At 45.3% G+C, this 18,967-nt stretch overlaps 1 protein-coding gene across 12 annotated transcripts in view; it reads right to left on the bottom strand.

Annotated features, from left to right (window-relative positions):
- DAB1 (DAB adaptor protein 1) overlaps positions 1-18,967 on the bottom strand; it is a 684,943-nt gene that overhangs the window by 398,191 nt on the left and 267,785 nt on the right. The window contains exon 1 of one of the 12 annotated variants that reach the window (XM_039485618.1): positions 7,119-7,499. The exons of the other annotated variants lie outside the window; for them this stretch is intronic. The gene's annotated coding sequence lies outside the window, so the exon portion shown is untranslated. Of the gene's footprint in view, positions 1-7,118; positions 7,500-18,967 lie in introns of those variants that run through there. 12 annotated transcript variants of the gene reach the window in all.

Genomic DNA, 18,967 nt, shown 5'->3' with positions numbered 1-18,967 from the left:
TGGGAAGTGAGGGTAGCTTGGCACTCTAGGGGTCCGGCCCTAGCATACAGCCATTTGAAATCAATAGGCACTTACAGTAATTTTCTGTTACAATAGCACATCATGTGGCAAACAAATCCCTAGAGTGGAGCAGATGACTTTCTTATTGCTATAAACAATGTATCATTTAATCTTTCCTGCAGAATGGATCCCAAACAAAGACATACAGAATTACAAGGAAGCTTCTTGCTACAAGTGAGAGAGCACAGCAGCAACAAAGGATGGAGGACAGGGCGGGCTGGGCTCTCTGACTTTTCCTGCTCTCCCAACCCCACTGGAGCTAGCAAGCCCCACTAAGACCTTGTCTTCACTAGGAGAAAAAGGAGTGTTCTTAACTCCAGGTAGGTCTAAGTATACCACAGCCTCCTCCAACAATCTTTAACTCAACCTGCTAAATCCAGTGAAAACTACCAGCTGCCTTGTCTGCACTCAGATTTTACCTGGTGCTGGCTAACTCAAGTTAAGAACACACCTTTTTCCTAGTGAAGGCCTCAGGGACACCTGGTCCTCGCAAGTGGTCTCTGTATGGCCCCAGCCACTTGTTCCTTTGGAAGTCAGAAGCCAGAGCAGCAGGGAGGGAGAGGCAGACAATAAAGTGCTAAAGGCTTCAAGAAGTCCACTGGGGACTTCATTATGGCAACTGTTTCTTGGGGAAGGCGCTCAGATATTATATTGATAGGCAGCAGGATTAAACCCTAAGACAGACAAATAGGAACCATCTTTACTACGTTTGCACAGTGCCTAGAACAATGGCGCCCCCAACCTATTTGGAGCTTCTAGACACTATTGTAATGGACACAATGAATAATACAAAGAATTGTGTAAACCTCTGAAAGCACTGGGTATAGTTGGCCAGATACTCAGCTAGTGTAAACCCCACTGAAGTCAATGGAGCTATGCAGATTTACACTAGCAGAGGATCTGGCACAGTACACCTAGCCTTTTAATGACTGCTTTGTGAGCATCTCTGAGCCAGTCCAATAGTGTAAATGCTGCTGCTTCTTTGGGGAAGCAACCATTATGAGAAAGGGACGGCAACTTAGCTTTCACCACTCTGAGAATCTTTATTTTCTCTTCTTGAAGAAGGCAAAGCTTTCAGCAGGAACACAGCTACACCATGCCTCCAGAGATCACTGCTTTGCACAGCAAGCTTGGATCAGAGGCCTCACTCTCAAAGTATGCCTTTTACAATGGAACATTTAGAGACTTGCTCAATTTAACAATGAAAATTAAGGTCAATGAAAGGGTCACACGCACTAGGTTCATCACTGCAGCTTCGTCTCCCTCTATATGCAAATACACCAGGGCTGAGACACTGCCAGGAAAGTTAAAAACATTCACAAGGACAAGGGGCACTATAAATTAATTACTGTTGCCAATGATGTTAGTGGGATGTCAGCTCTTCATTTTCTCATCTAATGCCAGGTTTCTCCCCCGTTGAAGCTAACAGTAAATCCCTACTTGCTTCAATAGGAGTCAGGCCAGTCCCTTCCTTTGCAAAACATCAACTCGCATTTCAAGCAGTGGTATATTTACACTAGGAAAAGAGAAAGAAGCCAATCACTGTGCAGTCTTCAGGATCCTGGGCACAGGATCTCTGGCAGAATTCATATGTTCACGAGGAAGCAGCATACGTGTAAACTGCCTAAGGATATAGAGACTTGGACTATAGTCTCATAACTAGGGCCCTACCAAATTCATAGTCCATTTTGGTCAATTTCATGCTTGTAGGATTTTAAAAATTGTAAATTTCATGATTTAAATCTGAAATTTCACGATGTTGTAATTGTAGAGGTACTGACCCAAAAAGAAGTCGTGTGAGGGGGATTACAAGATTATTATGGGGGGGTGCAATACCGCTACCCTTATTTCTGCACTGCTGCTGGCAGCGGCGCTGCCTTCAGAGCTGGGCAGCTGGAAAGCTGTGGCTGCTTGCCGGGAAACCAGCTCTGAAGGCAGCGCTGCTGCCAGCAGCAGCACAGAAGTAAGGATGGCAGGGTATGGTATTGCCACCCTTACTTCTGCGCTGCTGCCTGCAGAGCTCGGCCCTCAGTCAGCAGCCACCACTTTCCGGCCACCCAGCTCTGAAGGCAGCAGCGCAGAAGTAAGGGTGGCATGGTATGGTATTGCCACCCTTACTTCTGTGCTGCGGGTGGCAGGGGTCGGTGCCATCAGAACTGGGTACCTGGCCAACATCCGCCACTTTCTGGCCGCCCAGCTCTGAAGGCAATGCAGAAGTGAGAGTGGCAATACCATGACCCTCCTAAACTAACCTTGTGACCCCCCTGCAACTCGCTTTTGGGTCAGGACCCCCAGTTTGAGAAACGCTGGTCTCCCCATGAAATCTGTATAGTATAGGGTAAAAGCACGCAAAAGACCAAATTTCACGGGGAGAGACCGGATTTCACTATAAATCTGTGACGTGTTTTTCATGGCCATGAATTTGGTAGGGCTCTGCTCATTACACTACCAATTAACAGGAGCATCATAGAAAGGGAAAACAGGGCCTGTATATCATAACACAGATCGCTAGATACAAGGACGACTGGACTTCTATAAATAGACAGTGCACTATCCCTGCTCATTTATCCCTTCAAACAACATAGTCAGTTGTCGTATGCGTTACCATAAATATGCATAACTGAAAAATCACTGCCCATGTCCCAATTTAGACTGCTCGAGCTTCCCTGTTTCCACAAAAGACACCACAACTTCCCTTGCTGGTTTGATGAATTTATGAGCAGGCACTTGCCATAAGAATAAATTCCAGAAAGCTTCCTCTTGAGATCTACATGCATGACCTTCAGTTCATATGGCCTGCTATATACACTCCCCCATCCATGTTGGAACCCAATAGATAATCTATGGGAGTTCAGCATGGATGCAGTCTATTCTCCTTAGAACAGTGATGTTTTCAGATTTATAGCCAAATGAGGATTCAGGAGGATGCATGTCCAGAGTAGCAAAGGGAGATAAGGAAAACTTACCAATGGCTACCTTTGTGGGCAACTTTGCACCTCAACTTCTCTTATGGAAACATAAGAGAAACACCTAATCAGTGTGCTGCAAAATAAATCTGTATTAAAGGCAAAAATATTTCTTTAGCCACATCACTGCAGGTTCACAACTCTACCCAATGTAGACATAATGTTCAATCTCCTGGTTAATGTCAATGTGACTGGTCAAAACAAATATTCCTTTCTCATGTGATTCCCACTGATGCCTTGCTTTAAAAAGACACATCAAAGATGATGATTTGTATCAGGAAGCACTGATAGTGCATTTTGTCCCACATGCTTGGTAAGTTATGGAGCATGGAAGTAGTTTACACAGGAGCACAAGCTTCCCAATTTTGCAGAAGTTTAATCTAGGTTTGCAATACATATAACTTCTTTATTTCAGTTCCCACTGGGACAGCTGATCAAACATGCAGGAAATTTAGGAGTATTCCAAAGACAGTCAATTCTTTAGTGTATACAAAATCTGAAAGTCAGCATCTCCTTGGGTGGACAGTGATGACTGACTGTCAGCAATCTGACTGACAGAAGAGACAGGCACCAGAAATGAATTGTAATTTTAGCCAATTATCTGGGCAAGAAAATTCATTTTTTTTGTCCCATCCTGTATTAAAATCCAGCAGTTGTGGTTGTTAGTATTAAAGCAAGATTTTAGCATTTTAGCTACATTTACAGATTTTAATCCGTTATTTTAAAAAACTTTAATGCACTTAAAAGTGCTCATGAAAGGTGCTGAATTGACAGCCCTGGATACTGAAATCACTGGCTTGCCCTACACTTAAAAGTTAGGTCAACATAGTTGGATCAGTCCACGGGTGTTGTTTTTTTCAGAATCCTGACCAATGTAGCTATGCCATCCTAACACCACCATAGATGCGGCTGTGTCAAAGGAAGAATGCTTCCATTGATGTAGTTACTGTCATTTGGGGGGCAGGGGGAGGTTCCTAGATTGATGGAAAAACCCCTTCCATTAGTGTCGGCTGTGACTGCACTATGGAGTTATGCTAGCATAGTAGTTAAAATGGTGTGGTTTCTGTAGTGTAGATGGACCCTCTTAATTCACAGAATGTTTGCAAGGCAAAACCACGAGCCACACCATGCACAGTGGCACTGCAAGTTTCCCTTCACTTGGCCTGTTGAGGAGCCTTACCCTGACCTGGAAGGGCCAGTTGTACAGGTGAGAGCTTTATTGTAGTGCCTATGCCCATTCAGTCCTTTTGGTGCAGCAATGGTGCCAGCTGTGGCAGTGATTTTGCCATGTAAACATCCGTCTGCTAGGAAGTGGACTGAGGCCATGAATTAATTGAACAAAGGACAGCAAAACACATGCTGTAAGGACTGTACAGACAGGTTCCTTTTTTAAGACAACTATGGTGATGACAAAGAATTTCCATTTTATTTCCAGCTGGATAATTTTCCAGTGACATCAATACTCACTAAAACATTTAAAACAATTTATATACTCTTTATACTCACTGAAAAGGAAACAGACTTTAAAAGCTGAGTTACAAACTATAATTACACTAATTCTCTGCATCTGGCATTCAAAAGAACCCAAATTAAACACCACAGAGCACCTCAAGTGCATCCGTAGTGCAGTGAAGGTGGAATTAGCTCCAAATTAAATGGGATAATCTTCCAAGAACATTGAACAATGATTCAGAACATTTCTAGATTATTGCACAGATTATTCCTGCTAGGAAAATGCATGTATTTGGGAGATCAGTTTAACACTCCTTAACCCCATTTTGACTAGAAATGAGCTTGATTACAAAATCCTGGATCCAAACACCTTAAACACTGGAGAGATTCTGGTCTGCATCACAAGCCATACTTTGTAGTTTGAGCCCCTAACTTTAGAATAATCTTTTATTTCAAAGTAAATACAAGGCATTATTCCCTCAGCACTGCAGCAGAGGAAACAGCAACCTCTTTAGGTTGCAGAACGGTCACCATTCTAAGCCTCTGAAAATTGCATGTGGTGCATACACAACCTAGCCTACACAATTTTTCACTGAGCTCAAAGTGCATAGCTAAGGGAGGCTGCAGGGAGCATGCTTCTGTGGGTATCTCAGCTATCAAGTGCAAAGAGAGCTATTTACTGCAGTGGCTCAAAGGCACTACCCACGTGCTTACCATTGAGCAAGTGCTGATATTCTTTGCTGAGTTGGGGGGCTCAGTTAGGGTGACCAGGTGACCCGATTTTATAGGGACAGTCCTGATATTTGAGGCTTTTTTCTTATATAGAAGCCTATTACCTCCCTCCCACCCCTGTCCTGATTTTTCACACTTGCTGTCTGGTCACCCTAGGCTCAGTTCAAAGGCCTGAACCCTACTCTCATGCACTTTGGGAACTATTTCACAGTCTACATAAGGTAAAGGCCAGGCAGGGCTGCCCAGAGGATTCAGGGGGCCTGAGGTCTTCGACGGCGGGGGACCCCACTTCGACGCTAATTCAGTGGGGGGATCCTTCCGCTCCGGGACCCGCCACCGAAGTGCCCTGAAGACCCGTGGCGGGGCCCCCCGCCACCGAATTACCGCCAAAGTGGGACCCGCCGCCGAAGCGCCGGGTCTTCGGCGGTAATTCAGCGGTGGGGGGTCCTTCCACCCCAGGGACGGAAGAAGCTCCGGGGGCCCAGGCCCCGCGAGAGTTTTCCGGGGCCCCCGGAGCAAGTGAAGGACCCTGCTCCAGGGGCCCTGAAAAACTCTCGTGGGGGCCCCTGCGGGGCCTGGGGCAAATTGCCCCCCCCCGGGTGGCCCTGGGGCCAGGCACAATTTCAGCCCCTTCATTCAGGGAACCGAATGAGCAGTTCCTTCCATGCTCTCCAAGGGGTGTAAAACTCCCTGTAGGCAGTGTGGAAGTGTGGGAAGGACGCAGGGTCTGTGAAGGGGGACTGAGACACGGAGGAGGGAACGTAGGCAGCTCACAAAAGGCAGCCTCAATAGGCATTCCCCTGTGAACATCGGGGAGTTCGGGGGGAGGGGGGAGTTCTGCCTCCCTGCAAGTCCCCTGGGGCACTGCTGCCCCGCACAACTGCCAGTGCAGGACTGTGCTCAAATTGGCAGCTGCCTGAAGGACCTTCCAGACCCAGAAAGGTACACAGCAAACATGATTCAGAAGGCTGACAAAACAAAACAAAGAGTGCTCACACTTGCAGCCAGAGATTTTATTTGTGTCTCACTGAATTGTATTAAGGTAAATGGGAGCTTAGCACACAATATATTGGTAAAACACTTGCAGTGCATCATATTTTATCAGTTCTGCAAGTCCTCTTGATTTCTATATTGCTTTTTATAAAACGCCTCCCTATTACTTGCACAAACATAACAATAGCCAATAGAGTTGAAGAAGATAAATAGCTGCAGGTAACAAACTGGCGGAAGAAAGCATCAGAGCTGCTCTTTCAGTTGACTGGGAAAGAAGCCACGGTCTGAAGGTCCTAACTCTGAGCGCACACTGCAGCGCTTCTTCTTGAAGACATGTTTGCAAGACTATGGCAAGTAACCACGAGTCTTTACATTAAACAGATTAATTTTAATGAACATGGTCAGTACAGTGTTCAGCATTATGGTACATGTAAGTGTACAACAGAAAGCATGAGTGGTCCAGGAGCATAGGAAAAAAAAAAAGGGCTGCGCTCTGCTGCAGCATCTTCTCTGATTCTATCTCACACAGATAACAAAAGCTATATACATTATTGCAAATGCAGCCTCCTGGTCCTTCAGACTTATATTTCATTCTCCTATGTTTGCTTTAATGCACTGACAGTAACATTTGCAATGCAATAAAGGCATCAACCTTTCTAGTTTGCTTTTCGCTGTGTTGGGCGTAATACAATCATGGAGGTTATTTTCCTACATCTCTTGTTTCTTTGGCTTTGTCTGTCCCAAAGCCTTATCTTACTTTACCATGAATTGTTCACCTTGCTTATCTGTCTGTGCTCTTAGCTCAAGCAGAGTTAGTGCATGTCTGTCTATCCAAGCTGGGAAACGTGCTCCAGCTGCAGTGTAGATGTACCCTTAGTCCATGTAATGCATTGAGAAGTACAGTATTTTGCTTACCTCCTCCACTGTAACTCCCAGTTCCCAGTTCTCTAACATCAATTTTTTTTTAAATCATACTGCAAATTCCCTGGCCCAAGGTCTGTAAATATAAAGTGCATACAATTCCTTGTGTTGTTTCAATACTCATCACTAAAAATTACTTTGCCTTTCTACTGAAGTTCTGTTCTCCAAAGTTTCACCTGCTATACTTGGTAAACGGAAGGAGATTAGCCCTTTGAGCACTACTGTATCTAAAAAAGCCTCTACCAAATCCACAATTTATTACGTTCCTGTTTCTAGTCACTGAACACTCCTAAAATGTGACTAGGATTAATTACGTATTTGTAAATTACTGCTGATTGGCCTCATTTAAAATAAATTTCTAGATGGCCCTTTATCTAGTCCCTTAGAAGTGTTTTGGTATCTCTACTATGAAGTCAAATTTACAAAGCAACACTTTACTTAATCCTTCCCTAAGATCAGGCTCAATACTGTAGTAACACCTTTCAACTCCATCCATACCTTCCCTGTTCTGAAATAATCGAATACAGTTTTCCACAATCTCAGTTCTATGGTATAAATTCTATTCCTTCAGTGTTCTAAGACAGAATGAGTCAGGTTCTAGAGTTTGGTCATTGTTTAAACATTTTAATTTCTCAACCACCCTTTTGGGCATGACGCTTTTGATTTCCTTCAACATTTTCTTTTCAAGTCCTAGGAAATTTGTATCAGTTTCTCTCTCTTTTTGTGGCAGTAACTGAGACCAAGAATTTTATTTTATTTTTTTAACATATGTCTTTAGGCCCTAATTAATCAATCCACCCCTATTCAGCACAGCCATTTAAGCACATGCTTAAGTGCTTTGCTGTATTAGGCCCTTAGTAAATTATCCTAGCCAGGTCTTACAGGCCCTGACGCCTGGCTCTCAAGGATTTGAAAAATGCCTTATTATTTATCTCTCTCTCTCTCGTGCAAGCTTCCTTTCACTCTCCACGTTTGTTTTTCTTTCCATATTTATTCCCCAGCTTTGATTCGTAATCTTCCTCACCAACCAGATGTTTTATTCCTCCATATTTTGATTACTTTTTATTCTTCCATGTTCATCCATATTGGATATGTTTTAATGTGCCACATGCTTCCAGCTAGATGAGACTCATACCTTAAACATACAACCCCTGTATTGTCCAGCCCCTATTATCCTAGTTTTCCTGTCCGTCCTTCACATTTTTATCTCTTTATTTCATCTATTTTTCCAAAGTTTGTTCCATTGAACTCTCACCCTTATTTCCCCCTTTTTGGTCTTATTATATATCCATCTAGCTACGGCATTTCTAAGGCACTCATCACCACGGATCTAAATGCCAATTAATTAAATTACAGTCGGTATTCTTTAGCTACCCCCTCACCTCTTCATCCAATTGTGCCGATGCACTACTCAAAAGTAAAGGTCATACACTGCCCTTAATCTGTCTGCTCGACTCCCAGTGGAGCCTAGGGTGACTCATTCTACACAAGGTCGTAGAGTCTGTCACCCTATTATGAGAATGTTTTATTACAGATGAAGTGAGCCCAACAAAGAACTGAATCAGGGCTCATATCGCCATTACGCTAGGCAGTGTACAAACATTTATTAAATGGACAGTCATGCCATGCTGCTTACAGTAGAAATCCCCAGTCCTGCAATGAATTCCATGTGTGCAGACCCCTTCACCTATACAGAGCCCGCTAAAGTCAAATATGATATGAAGGACTTAATATATTAACAAATTCTCATTATATAGAAGTCAGAAGGATTACATAGGCACAGGAATCTGTCTATCCATACGGAGCTCACTGGAGGCTCAAGTTTTACAATAGGTGTGTGTGGGGGGGAGGGGGCGGAATGGGAGGTTGAAATGGGAAGAGAAGGGGGATGGGCATCACAATACATATCTTGGAACAGTGAACACTGGCCCCAGCTTGCCAGCTAGGAAGAAACCTGGAGCACTACCAGCTGATTTACACAACATTGAAGCAACTACAGTATTCTCTTCGCAGAGTTTTTTTTTTTTAATCTTTTGTTCACGCTTTGTTTTAAATTCCATCCTTCTCCCTCCCCTGCAAACAAGTAAAGGAGAATTTCAACCAGAGGGGAAGGTACTGTTCACCAAATGTTTGCATAAGGTTCATCATCTTGCATTAGCACCTTTATATGAAATTAGCAATTTTCTGTCATTTCATATCAACATCATAGCATATCAACACTCATTTTAGTTGGCAATATATGAAAACAAATCATATTAGCAGCTTCTTCATTGCTAGTGAAAACAAATCCTTCTCTGATTATAATACAATATGAGAGGAATTAGTTAATGTAATAAATCTTTCATATCACAAGTACTAATTCAAAACTGCATTTTCTGCCTTTGCAAACTCACTTTCAAGATAGTCAGGAAGTACTCGAGAACGGTACGATCTTGTGATTGTGAGTAAGGTCCTAAGTGTCTTTAGGGTCACCTTAGGTTTTGACAAATAGGAGAAAGTTCCCCTTGGGGGGGAAATGTCCTGTTATCTGCACCATTCTGCCTCTCAGATAGTAAGGGCTATCAGTCTTCATGCTCGAAGGCATAGATTAAATGGATCACCAGGTAGGGTCAGGAAGAAATTTCCTACATGCTATTGTACAATTCTAAGAGTTTTAGGTTTTACTCTGAAGCACCTGGCATTAGACTAGTATTTCTCAAACTGGGGTCGTCGCTTGTGCAGGGAAAGCCCCTGGCGGGCCGGGCCAGTTTGTTTACCTGCCCTGGCTGCAGGTCCGGCCAACTGCGACTCCCACTGGCCACGGTTTGCTACTGCAGGCCAATGGGAGCTGTTGGAAGCGGCAGCCAGTAAGTCCCTTGGCGCGCGCCGCTTCCAGCAGCTCCCATTGGCCTGGAGCAGCGATCCACGGCCAGTGGGAGCCGCGATCAGCTGGACCTGCGGACGGGGCAGGTAAACAAACCGGCCCGACCCACCAGGGGCTTTCCCTGCACAAGCAGCGACCCAGTTTGAGAAACACTGCATTAGACATATTGGAGACAGGATATCAGAATAGGTAGGTTGCTGGTCTGTTCCAATATGGCAGTTCTCTTTTTATCATTCCTTTGAGATATCAAGCTAGGTGAAATGGTTCTCGTTGATTCAAATTTTGCAGCCAGAAACCGGATGACCACACTGAGCTATTACACATGGAGTAGCACAAGGGCGGGCAAACGTTTTGGCCTGAGGGCCGCATCGGGTTTCCGAAATTGTATGGAGGGCCAGTTAGGGGAGGCTGTGCTTCCCCAAACAGCCAGGTGTGGACCAGCCCCCGCCCCCTATCTGACCCCCCCCACACCGCTTCTCGCCTCCTGATGGCCCCCCCGGGAGTCCTGCCCCATCCAAAGCCTCCCTGTTCCCTGAAGGCCCCCCCAGGACCCCTGCCCCATCTGCCGCTCCCTGTCCCCTGACCGCCCCCGGACCTCCTGACCCTGACTGCCCCCGCTGCCCCATCCAATCCCTCCTCTCATTCCTGTCTGCCCCCCAGGGACCCCTGACCCATCCAACCACCCCTTCTCCCTTACTGCCCCCAGAACCGCTCCCCCTGACTGCCCCCCCCACCCCATCCAACCCCCCTCCTTCCTGACTGCTCCCCCAGGACCTCTACCCCCATTCAACCCCCCTGTTCCCCACCATCTGACTGCCCCAACCCCTATGCACACCCCTGCCCCCTGACCACCACCCCAAACTCTCCTGCCCTCTAGCCAACCCCCCCTGCTCCCTGCCCCCTTACCGCGCTGCCTAGAGCACCAGGACAGGCAGCCACGCTGCCGGCTGGAGCCAGCCACGCCACTGCGCAGCACAGAGCACCGGGTCAGGCTGTGACTCTGCAAGAGCCCTGCCGCCCAGAGCATCGCACTGGCAGCACAGTGAGCTGAGGCTGTGGGGGAGGAGGAACAGTGTGGGAGGGGCCGGGGGCTAGCCAGGAGCTCAGGGGCCGGGCAGGAGGGTCCCGCGGGCCGTAGTTTGCCCATCTCTGGAGTAGCATGACCCTGGACTAACTCCAGAGACAGTTTCATAGCCACCAGAAGTGCTATCAGGAAAGTGGTCCAAGAGAACAAGTGTAAGAACCAGCCATCAGGGTTAGGGTTCGGGGAATTGTGGGGTTTGGCATCTGGGCTCTGCACCTGCCAGGAGAGCAGGAGTTCATTCAACCTTTTGAGCAACAGAGAGATGCAGTGCAAAAACGATCTTTAGAACTACATCCATGGGCTTCCGTTTGCTTGCAGCTAGAGATGGTCCTGAGTCACAAAGCTTTAATCTGGATTGGAAGAAACAGTGACCCTGAGACACGGGGAGCAGCTTTATAGCAAGTTTAGTCATGCCTCTGTTAGCCTCTCCTGTCCAACTGTATTTGTTTATTTTTTATCATTAGGCAGTTGATATCTGGACATATTTGACAGGAAAACATAATATTGAGGGGAAATATCACTTTAGATCCAAGGGCTGCCGTAGTTAAAAAGGTTTTTTCTTAATTGGAAGCGAAAATGCATATTTGACCTTTGTGTGGTGTACAAAAACATAGCTCACACTTAACTGACCAGAAGTGCTGGGTTTATGTCCTAATAAAGACAAGTGCTGCAAAAGGGTCAGCCTTATCTTTTGTATCAAGTGCATAAGTCCATCTACCCTAAAAGAATATCACAGACTAACCAAATCAAGGAATTTATATAGCTAAATTAGACCCTCCAGTTCCCTCCTCTGTAAAAAAAATCTATAGTGTCTCATAGCATTTCTAAGGATTTGTAACCAAAACCAAGGTATATTGTGGATGGGGGAAGAAGGGATCAAAATCTTTGCAGTAATATAAACACAGTGGATAATTATCTTAATACATTACCCAGCAGTAATGAGCACAGTAAATCAGAAGTGTGTTTTACAGGTCTGTATTCATACTGTCTGGCTAAAGACGGTTGATTAAGCTAAGTGCACATCTTGGTTTAGATGGATGTTGTTTTTCTCAAGAAGGGGAGATCTCTAGCAAATGAATGGCTGTTCTTAGAAGGCTTCCTATATAAACTCTATTCCATTGCTGTTCTTCTGTCTCTTTTAGCATGATCCTTCAAACCTGTATTGCAAGGCTGGATGACTGTTTCAGGAGGCTGTGTGTTTCTGATAGATTGTATTTTTAATCCTACCTCACTGTAGGAACTCAAGCATCAAGTAAGGAAATTGTGGCTGTAGGAAGGTGATAAAACACAGGTGTCAGCTTATTGTACTTCTTGGAGCACTTTGTAATTTCAAGCCAAATTCTCTCTTTGCTTTCACTGCCGCTACCCTGAATGAAGTCCCTGGATTGGCTCCTGTGCAAGTGATGGGAGAATTTGGCCCTTTGGTGGAACTGGCACACCTGAATGGCAGCTACTTTAAAAGAAACATTTTAAATAGATAGGCTCAATCTCAAGACCTCTCTGTCGCTGTTGGCTCCATCCTTAGCTGTGCAGTTGAAAGGGAAGCTGGCTTGGGACTATGTTTGCTACTATGTTTGCTACTTCTGCTGAAACCAGAATCTTTAGTCTGTTCTAAGTATTGGTGAGAAATATCAGTGTGAATTTCTACTGGCCTTTCATGAGACACAGGAGCAGGACTACATCTTTCAGATGCTGCCAAACCCAATTTGTAGAGTCTTGAAAAAAACTTACCTTTCAGGGACTGAGTGATGACAACTAACTTGATCATCCAATTATTAAGGATTAGCTTGGGACCTTCCCATTAGCAGACCAGAATCATTATATCTATCCACCTAATGTTGTCACCTCTCGTAAAAGTTACTCTGCCCAGTGATGGGGTATATTTTCTGCCCACTATTGTACGTGTTGCAAGGAATTCTGAGACAGCAGAGTCCAGATTTAGATTTAGTGCTCCATCTTTAGTGAGAATTTCCCTGTTTGGAATACGGGGAGATAGTGGTGGAGTAAGCAATTTGAAATTTGTATGCACACTGACTCCATATCTATAGTCTACTCATAACCTCTCAAAACAGGTATGTATTACACCGAGTAGGACCACAAAAGACCTGTTCTGAGTGTTGCTGAGCACCTATAATTTCTTCCAACTCAATAGCTCTAACCATAGCAGGTGTGTTTAGACAGTTCACTGCCAATGTCACAATGAAGTCGTGTGATGAAGAACAAAAGTAATGTCTGCAGGAAGTTAAATTTTTACAATATGCTGTACACGTGGGATTCACATCTATCTGAAGGAGCCACATTGCAATGGAGCTAAGTCATCAGCATTTTTACTGCTTGTCTCACGTCTCACCAGCAGACTGATGGAAGGAATTCACCCAAACTTCATACGAGGAGTGCACATAACTAAGGGTTTGTTTCTACTAAAATGGCTGAAAAACTGTTTGACAATAGTACCGACTAGATTTAATTTAAAATTGCAACAAACAAGCCGCTGTGCTGTTTGCTTGTGTTATACGTGAATTCATCCAGTTAAACTTTTTATGAAATGTCAGATAGCAGAAAAACTCAGCCCCCTTCTGTTAAAGTATCTTTATGTGTGTAAATATTCACAAATATAAAACAGCCAGGTTCTGATCTGCGTTATCATGGTGTAAACTTCTCCAATAGAATTTTTCCAGATTTATGCCACTACAAAGGAGGTCAGAAGCTAACTTTTAATTTCTGCTCTATGTAGATACAGAAAAGCTGGTAAAGCAACAATCCCTTTTATTCCCCTGCCATTTTTATGTGCTGAGTAGGATCTAGTTAATTTTAGCCAGTGCTGAAATAGTTAATCCTCTTGATAGAGATGTGAAAATCTGGAACCATTTTAAATCTCAATACCACATACTGCCTTAGGGATCACAGAGTGCTAAAACCTAAGATAAAAAGCCCTGACACAGATTATTGACGGTTTACCTTTTAATGAGCAGCTTGGATTGATTTTATTTCCCTCCTGGGTTGTTGGCTTTGCCTTGTTTCCACCCATGATGTCATGATTAACAAAACACACACATACACAAACTGAAGCTTCATAGATGAATAATTGCAAAGCTATGAAAACTAGCATAGGCATTAAAAAGAAACCTCTGCCAGATCCTCTTGACCATAAGAACAAGTTGACTCATTGACTTCAATGGCTTGATAGTTCTTTTAAAGGAAATGGGCCTAGTCTTAAAAGGAGAGCAGAGGTTGGTTCTTCATTTGTCCTCAGTTTTAAAAGGATTTTACCTTGGTGCAGCTGGAGAGAGATGTCACAAGAGGGGCAGGTCAATGGAAAACACTCTTGGGGATTTCAGATGTATTTTCCAGTGTTTTTGTTGAAACAACCTTGCCAACCCAACAGTAAATTAGTGGAATGATTCCCTTCATGCAATTTAAATCTTAAATTCAAAAGGGGGAGAAAAATCTATAAACACAAACTATCACCCAGAGAGCTTTCATATCACCAGTTCTGCTAGGGCTGTCTGGAAAATGGAAATCCATTCCCTGGAAACATTTGGTGTTCCTTGGAAGCTTTTTCTACTCTGAATCAGGATGAAAAGTCAAAGTAAAAAAAAAGGTTTGCAGGAGAGGATTTCCAGCGAAATTCCATTTTGGGAGAGTGAAAACAATTTTCTGTCTTGTCTCTTCCCTGCCTGGAAGATTCTTATTAATGTCACTTTCTCCCTGCCAGCAGAAAGCAAAGTTGGCAAGAGCCTTCCAAGCAGGCAGCCATTGTTTCCATTTTTCCAGTGCCAGAAAATTTTGTTTTTTCCCAAAATTTAAATTCTTCCACGGAAAATTTTGTATTTGCGAAGAGAGGGTTTTCCAATGGAATATTCCTGCCCTGCTCCACTGGCACGGCACCTATTGCTACGGTACGAGAGTGTCCCGTCCTTCAGGGCTGGCTTGGGCAGCTATTAGTCGTCCAGCAGGTTAATTGTTAGAGTCCACAAAGGAAGAGGGGTCGGCTCCAATCCCAGCACTGGTGACCCCATTTATTTATTTATTTGCGGTGTCGTATTACGGTCCTGCCTGTGAGCACAGTCGTGAATTAGGACCTTTGTGCTAGGTGCTGTGAAAACGCACAGCAGAACAAACTGCATAGCCCCATTGCGGGTAGAGGTAGGCAGACTTACCAAATCTCAGGATCTGGCCCTGAATATGCTGGTTGAAGGCACAGAGTGGCTGCTGGTAGTCCTCTAAGGCAGTGGGTGCTGAAGGACAGCACCACTTCCATCATTGGGGCAGTTCCAGCAGCCCTGACTATGGATGAACTTTTGTGTATGCAAAGGACAGGAGGAAGGATTGGAGAGTGTGGATTTGAGGGGCTCTAGATTTAAAAAGTCTGCAGGTTTCAGTATTTCCTGGAACTAAAATACTCCCAAGATGATCTTCTCTCTACCATGATGCCCAATTGATAATGGCTTACAAGACTGAGTTCACCGGGGTAGCGGACTGCCTCTTATTATGTACAGCACCTTGCACAATGGGGCCCTGATCTGATTAGAGCTCACAGTAAACGGATTTTGGCTTTTTTTTTAATTGCTGCATTGTGTATATATTTGCTTGTTGCATGTTTTCACGCTTTTTGGGGGGTTGGGGGAGGGCTTTCACTTTTTTGGTTTTGTTTTTGGTTTAATTTCCTGCAGGAGAGCATGATTGGCTCGTAGTTGTGCAATCCTCTTCTCTGCACATGACTCAGAGCTAAAGGAAGTTTAAAAGGCTGCTTTTGGTTTGATTTAGTGTGTTAAAGCTCAAGGGTTGGCAGTAGGAAAACCCAGGCCCCCGCGCTCCTCCGGGTTACAACCCAGGGCCCTGGAGCAGGCAGTTCAGGTGTATGACCCAGGCCAGGGTATCACCCAGCCTACTCCTGGGTTCCCTACCACATCCCTGACTCTCTATGGTGAAGGTCTGGCTAATGGCCTGCAACATGTCCCAAGGGGTAACAAGAGGTTACCTTCCTCGCTCACCAGCTTATGCTCAGGTCTCTCTTCTGCAGTGGCTTGCAGTTCTGAATTGAGCTCACTTCAGGGCAGCGTGGGGCTCCGACTGGGTCCTGCAGGAGCTACCAGTGCAGGTCGGCTCACGTGCACCGATCACCCTGACTGAGCTGTGCTGCTCCCTTAAGGCACAGCTGGGTGAAGCCTCCTTCAACCAGAGCTGCTCCTTAATCTCCTGTTCCCCAGTGTGGGGTTTGTACACCCCAGCACAGCTCCAGAATATCTGTGTACTCACAAGTACTAGAACGTATAATTCTCCGAGCAAACGAGGCATCCAAAAAATGGGAGAATGGGACAAAGGCAAAGAAACCTCATGTTCTGTCACCACCTGAAATTCATCTGGTGATATGAAATGTACCCAGACAGAGCCAGTAGGGAAAAGACAAGGAGTCTTGTGACGTTAGGGGAGAATTTCTAGCCAAATAAGCCAGCACAATGTTTGTTAACGTTAATGTGAGGGAGGGAAAATTTCCTATTACACACACACAAAAACACGCACACACATTGTGCCTTGCAATTGAGCATGTGGAAGTGTTTTTAAAACCTTCAAGTCCTCTGTGTATCAGTAGTTAGCGCCAAAACACAAGCAATAGTGTTTATGCCCCATGTTACGTCTCACTGCAGAGTTTATCCCAGTCCAGGCACAAACGACCACTACCAAAGCAACACTGATTTGCACCCACATCATAGCTGGCTCTGGGCCACTCACAAGCCCCTACACAATAACTATAGGTAAATAAATGCAGTGTCATGCAAATAAGACAGACGACCCCAATTTTTTTCAACCACAAACACCATGGAACTCCCTTACAAATGCGGTCCAGCAATTTTCTGTCACCAGTTGTACGGTCTATATTTCAGATAGAAGAACCTAATGAAAGCTGAGAGATTTATACTAATTTTTTTAAAATCAGCACTTTCTCTCTGGCTCGGTTAAGCAATACAAAGTGAGCTACAGTAACTCCTCACTTAAAGTCATCCCGGTTAAAGTTTAGTTATTAATTCGCGGTCCTATTAGAGAACATGCTCAATTAAAGTTGTGCAATGTTCTGTTATAACACCCTCCACCACCCCGCACGCCAGCAGGCCCCACGGATCAGCGTGTCCCCGCTCCATCTCCGCGCCTCCCACCTGCTGCAATCAGCTGCTTTGTGGCATGCAGGAGGCTGGGAGGGAGGAGTGAAGACGCGGCGCGCTCAGGGGAGAGGGCGGAACTGGGCAGGAAGAGCGGGGTGGAGTGGGGGTGGGAAGAGGCAGGGTCTGGGGCCTTGGGGGAAGGAGTGGAATGGGGGCGGGGCCTGGGGCATAGCCGGGGGTCGAGCACCCCCTGGCAGTTTGAAAAGTCGGCGCTTGTGGCCCCAGAAGCCTATGGCTGTCTCCAGCTCTGCAGGGATCTAGAGGCCCAGTGCCTCTGCGTTGTATATCCCTAGCGTACCATGCAACCTGGCAGATGGGTTCCCTTAGGAGACAACTGGTCTCCCCAGCACCCCGGGGGGGCATTCAGTGACTAACTGGAGCAGGTATTTGTGTGATCTGCTGCTCAGAGACAGCAGAGACATCCCCACTGGATGCTGGGGAAGGACGCAGCACAGCGTCCCTTCCTATGTGCTGCCACTTGCCTGCTCTGCCTGGCTCCCGCGTCGCGCCCAACCCCACAGAGCTTGCACGGGGAGGACGCTACAGGCCTAGGAGGTGGGTGTTGTTGGCCCACTCTCTTCACCAGAGCTCTGAGGCCAGAGGATATTCACTTACCTAGTCACAGCTGTAAGTCAAACCGCATATACTGTCTTTTGTCTGGTGAAAAAATTTCCCTGGAACCTAAACCCCGCACTTTTTACAGGAATTCTTATGGGGAAATTGGATTTGCTTAACATCGTTTCACTTAAAGTCGCATTTTCCAGGAACATAACTACGTTAAGCGAGGCATTACCGTATTATGAAACATAAGAATGGGAGTGAGCAAATGAATATTTTAACTGTGGCATGTAGATTTTTTAAATGCTGGAAATTGCATATCATCATATGAGACATTTCTGTGGGGGTTATTATACATATTTGCACACACAGTCATTTGCAGTTCTGCCTGTAAGATGTACAAACACACACACACAATCCTAAACAATGAGCTGCTGCTGCTGCTCAATATAAAGGTCTCATTGATTTTCATGGGAGCAGGAACTGTCCAACAGAGTCAGGTAATTTTTTATTTTATTTTTTAAAGTATAAGAGCATTTTCACAACTAATTAGCATTTGCACATGCCACATATTGGCAAAGGTAGTAATGGCAAGTGCAAATGAGTGCACCATCTATTTCAAACTACACCAAGCAGCCAAGCATAAAAAGGGCTAGGGACGGTTCTAAGCAGAAGCCCTACAATGAAAGAAACAGACTACTGCCAGGAATAACTCTTTTTCCTTATACTCTCAGAGACCAAAACTTGGAGGTTGGCGCAGCAGCAGCCAGGCCTACCGATCAGTGCAGTGGCAGCCAGTCAAGGAACTGGAGCCAAAGTCAGGAGTCAAGAGCAGGTTTGAAACAAAGCAAGAGCAGGGTTGGGTGCTGGGCTGGAGCAGGCTATGACCTGCGGGATCTGTCACCACTATCAGGCAGAGGAGAGTTCCATGCCATGACTGACGTTGGTCAGAATGAGCAGCTGTTTCTCCCTGCAAGGAACCTGCCCTGAGAGTCATCAGACCAGCTCCTGGTTCTTGGATTGTCTGGGGCTTAGCACAGGAATGACTCATCACCCCACATATTCTAATAACATTACTTGGTCAATGTTAAGACAAAGCAACTTTCTGTGCTTTAATGGGGGGGGGCAGGGAAGACAACCGCACATGGCAAAGGGCAGTTCAATAGCTAAGTCCTCA

The sequence above is a fragment of the Mauremys reevesii genome, linkage group 8 (genome assembly GCF_016161935.1).
Source record: "Mauremys reevesii isolate NIE-2019 linkage group 8, ASM1616193v1, whole genome shotgun sequence".
Lineage (NCBI taxonomy): Eukaryota > Metazoa > Chordata > Testudines > Geoemydidae > Mauremys > Mauremys reevesii.
This window is presented reverse-complemented; position numbering and strand designations above follow the sequence as displayed.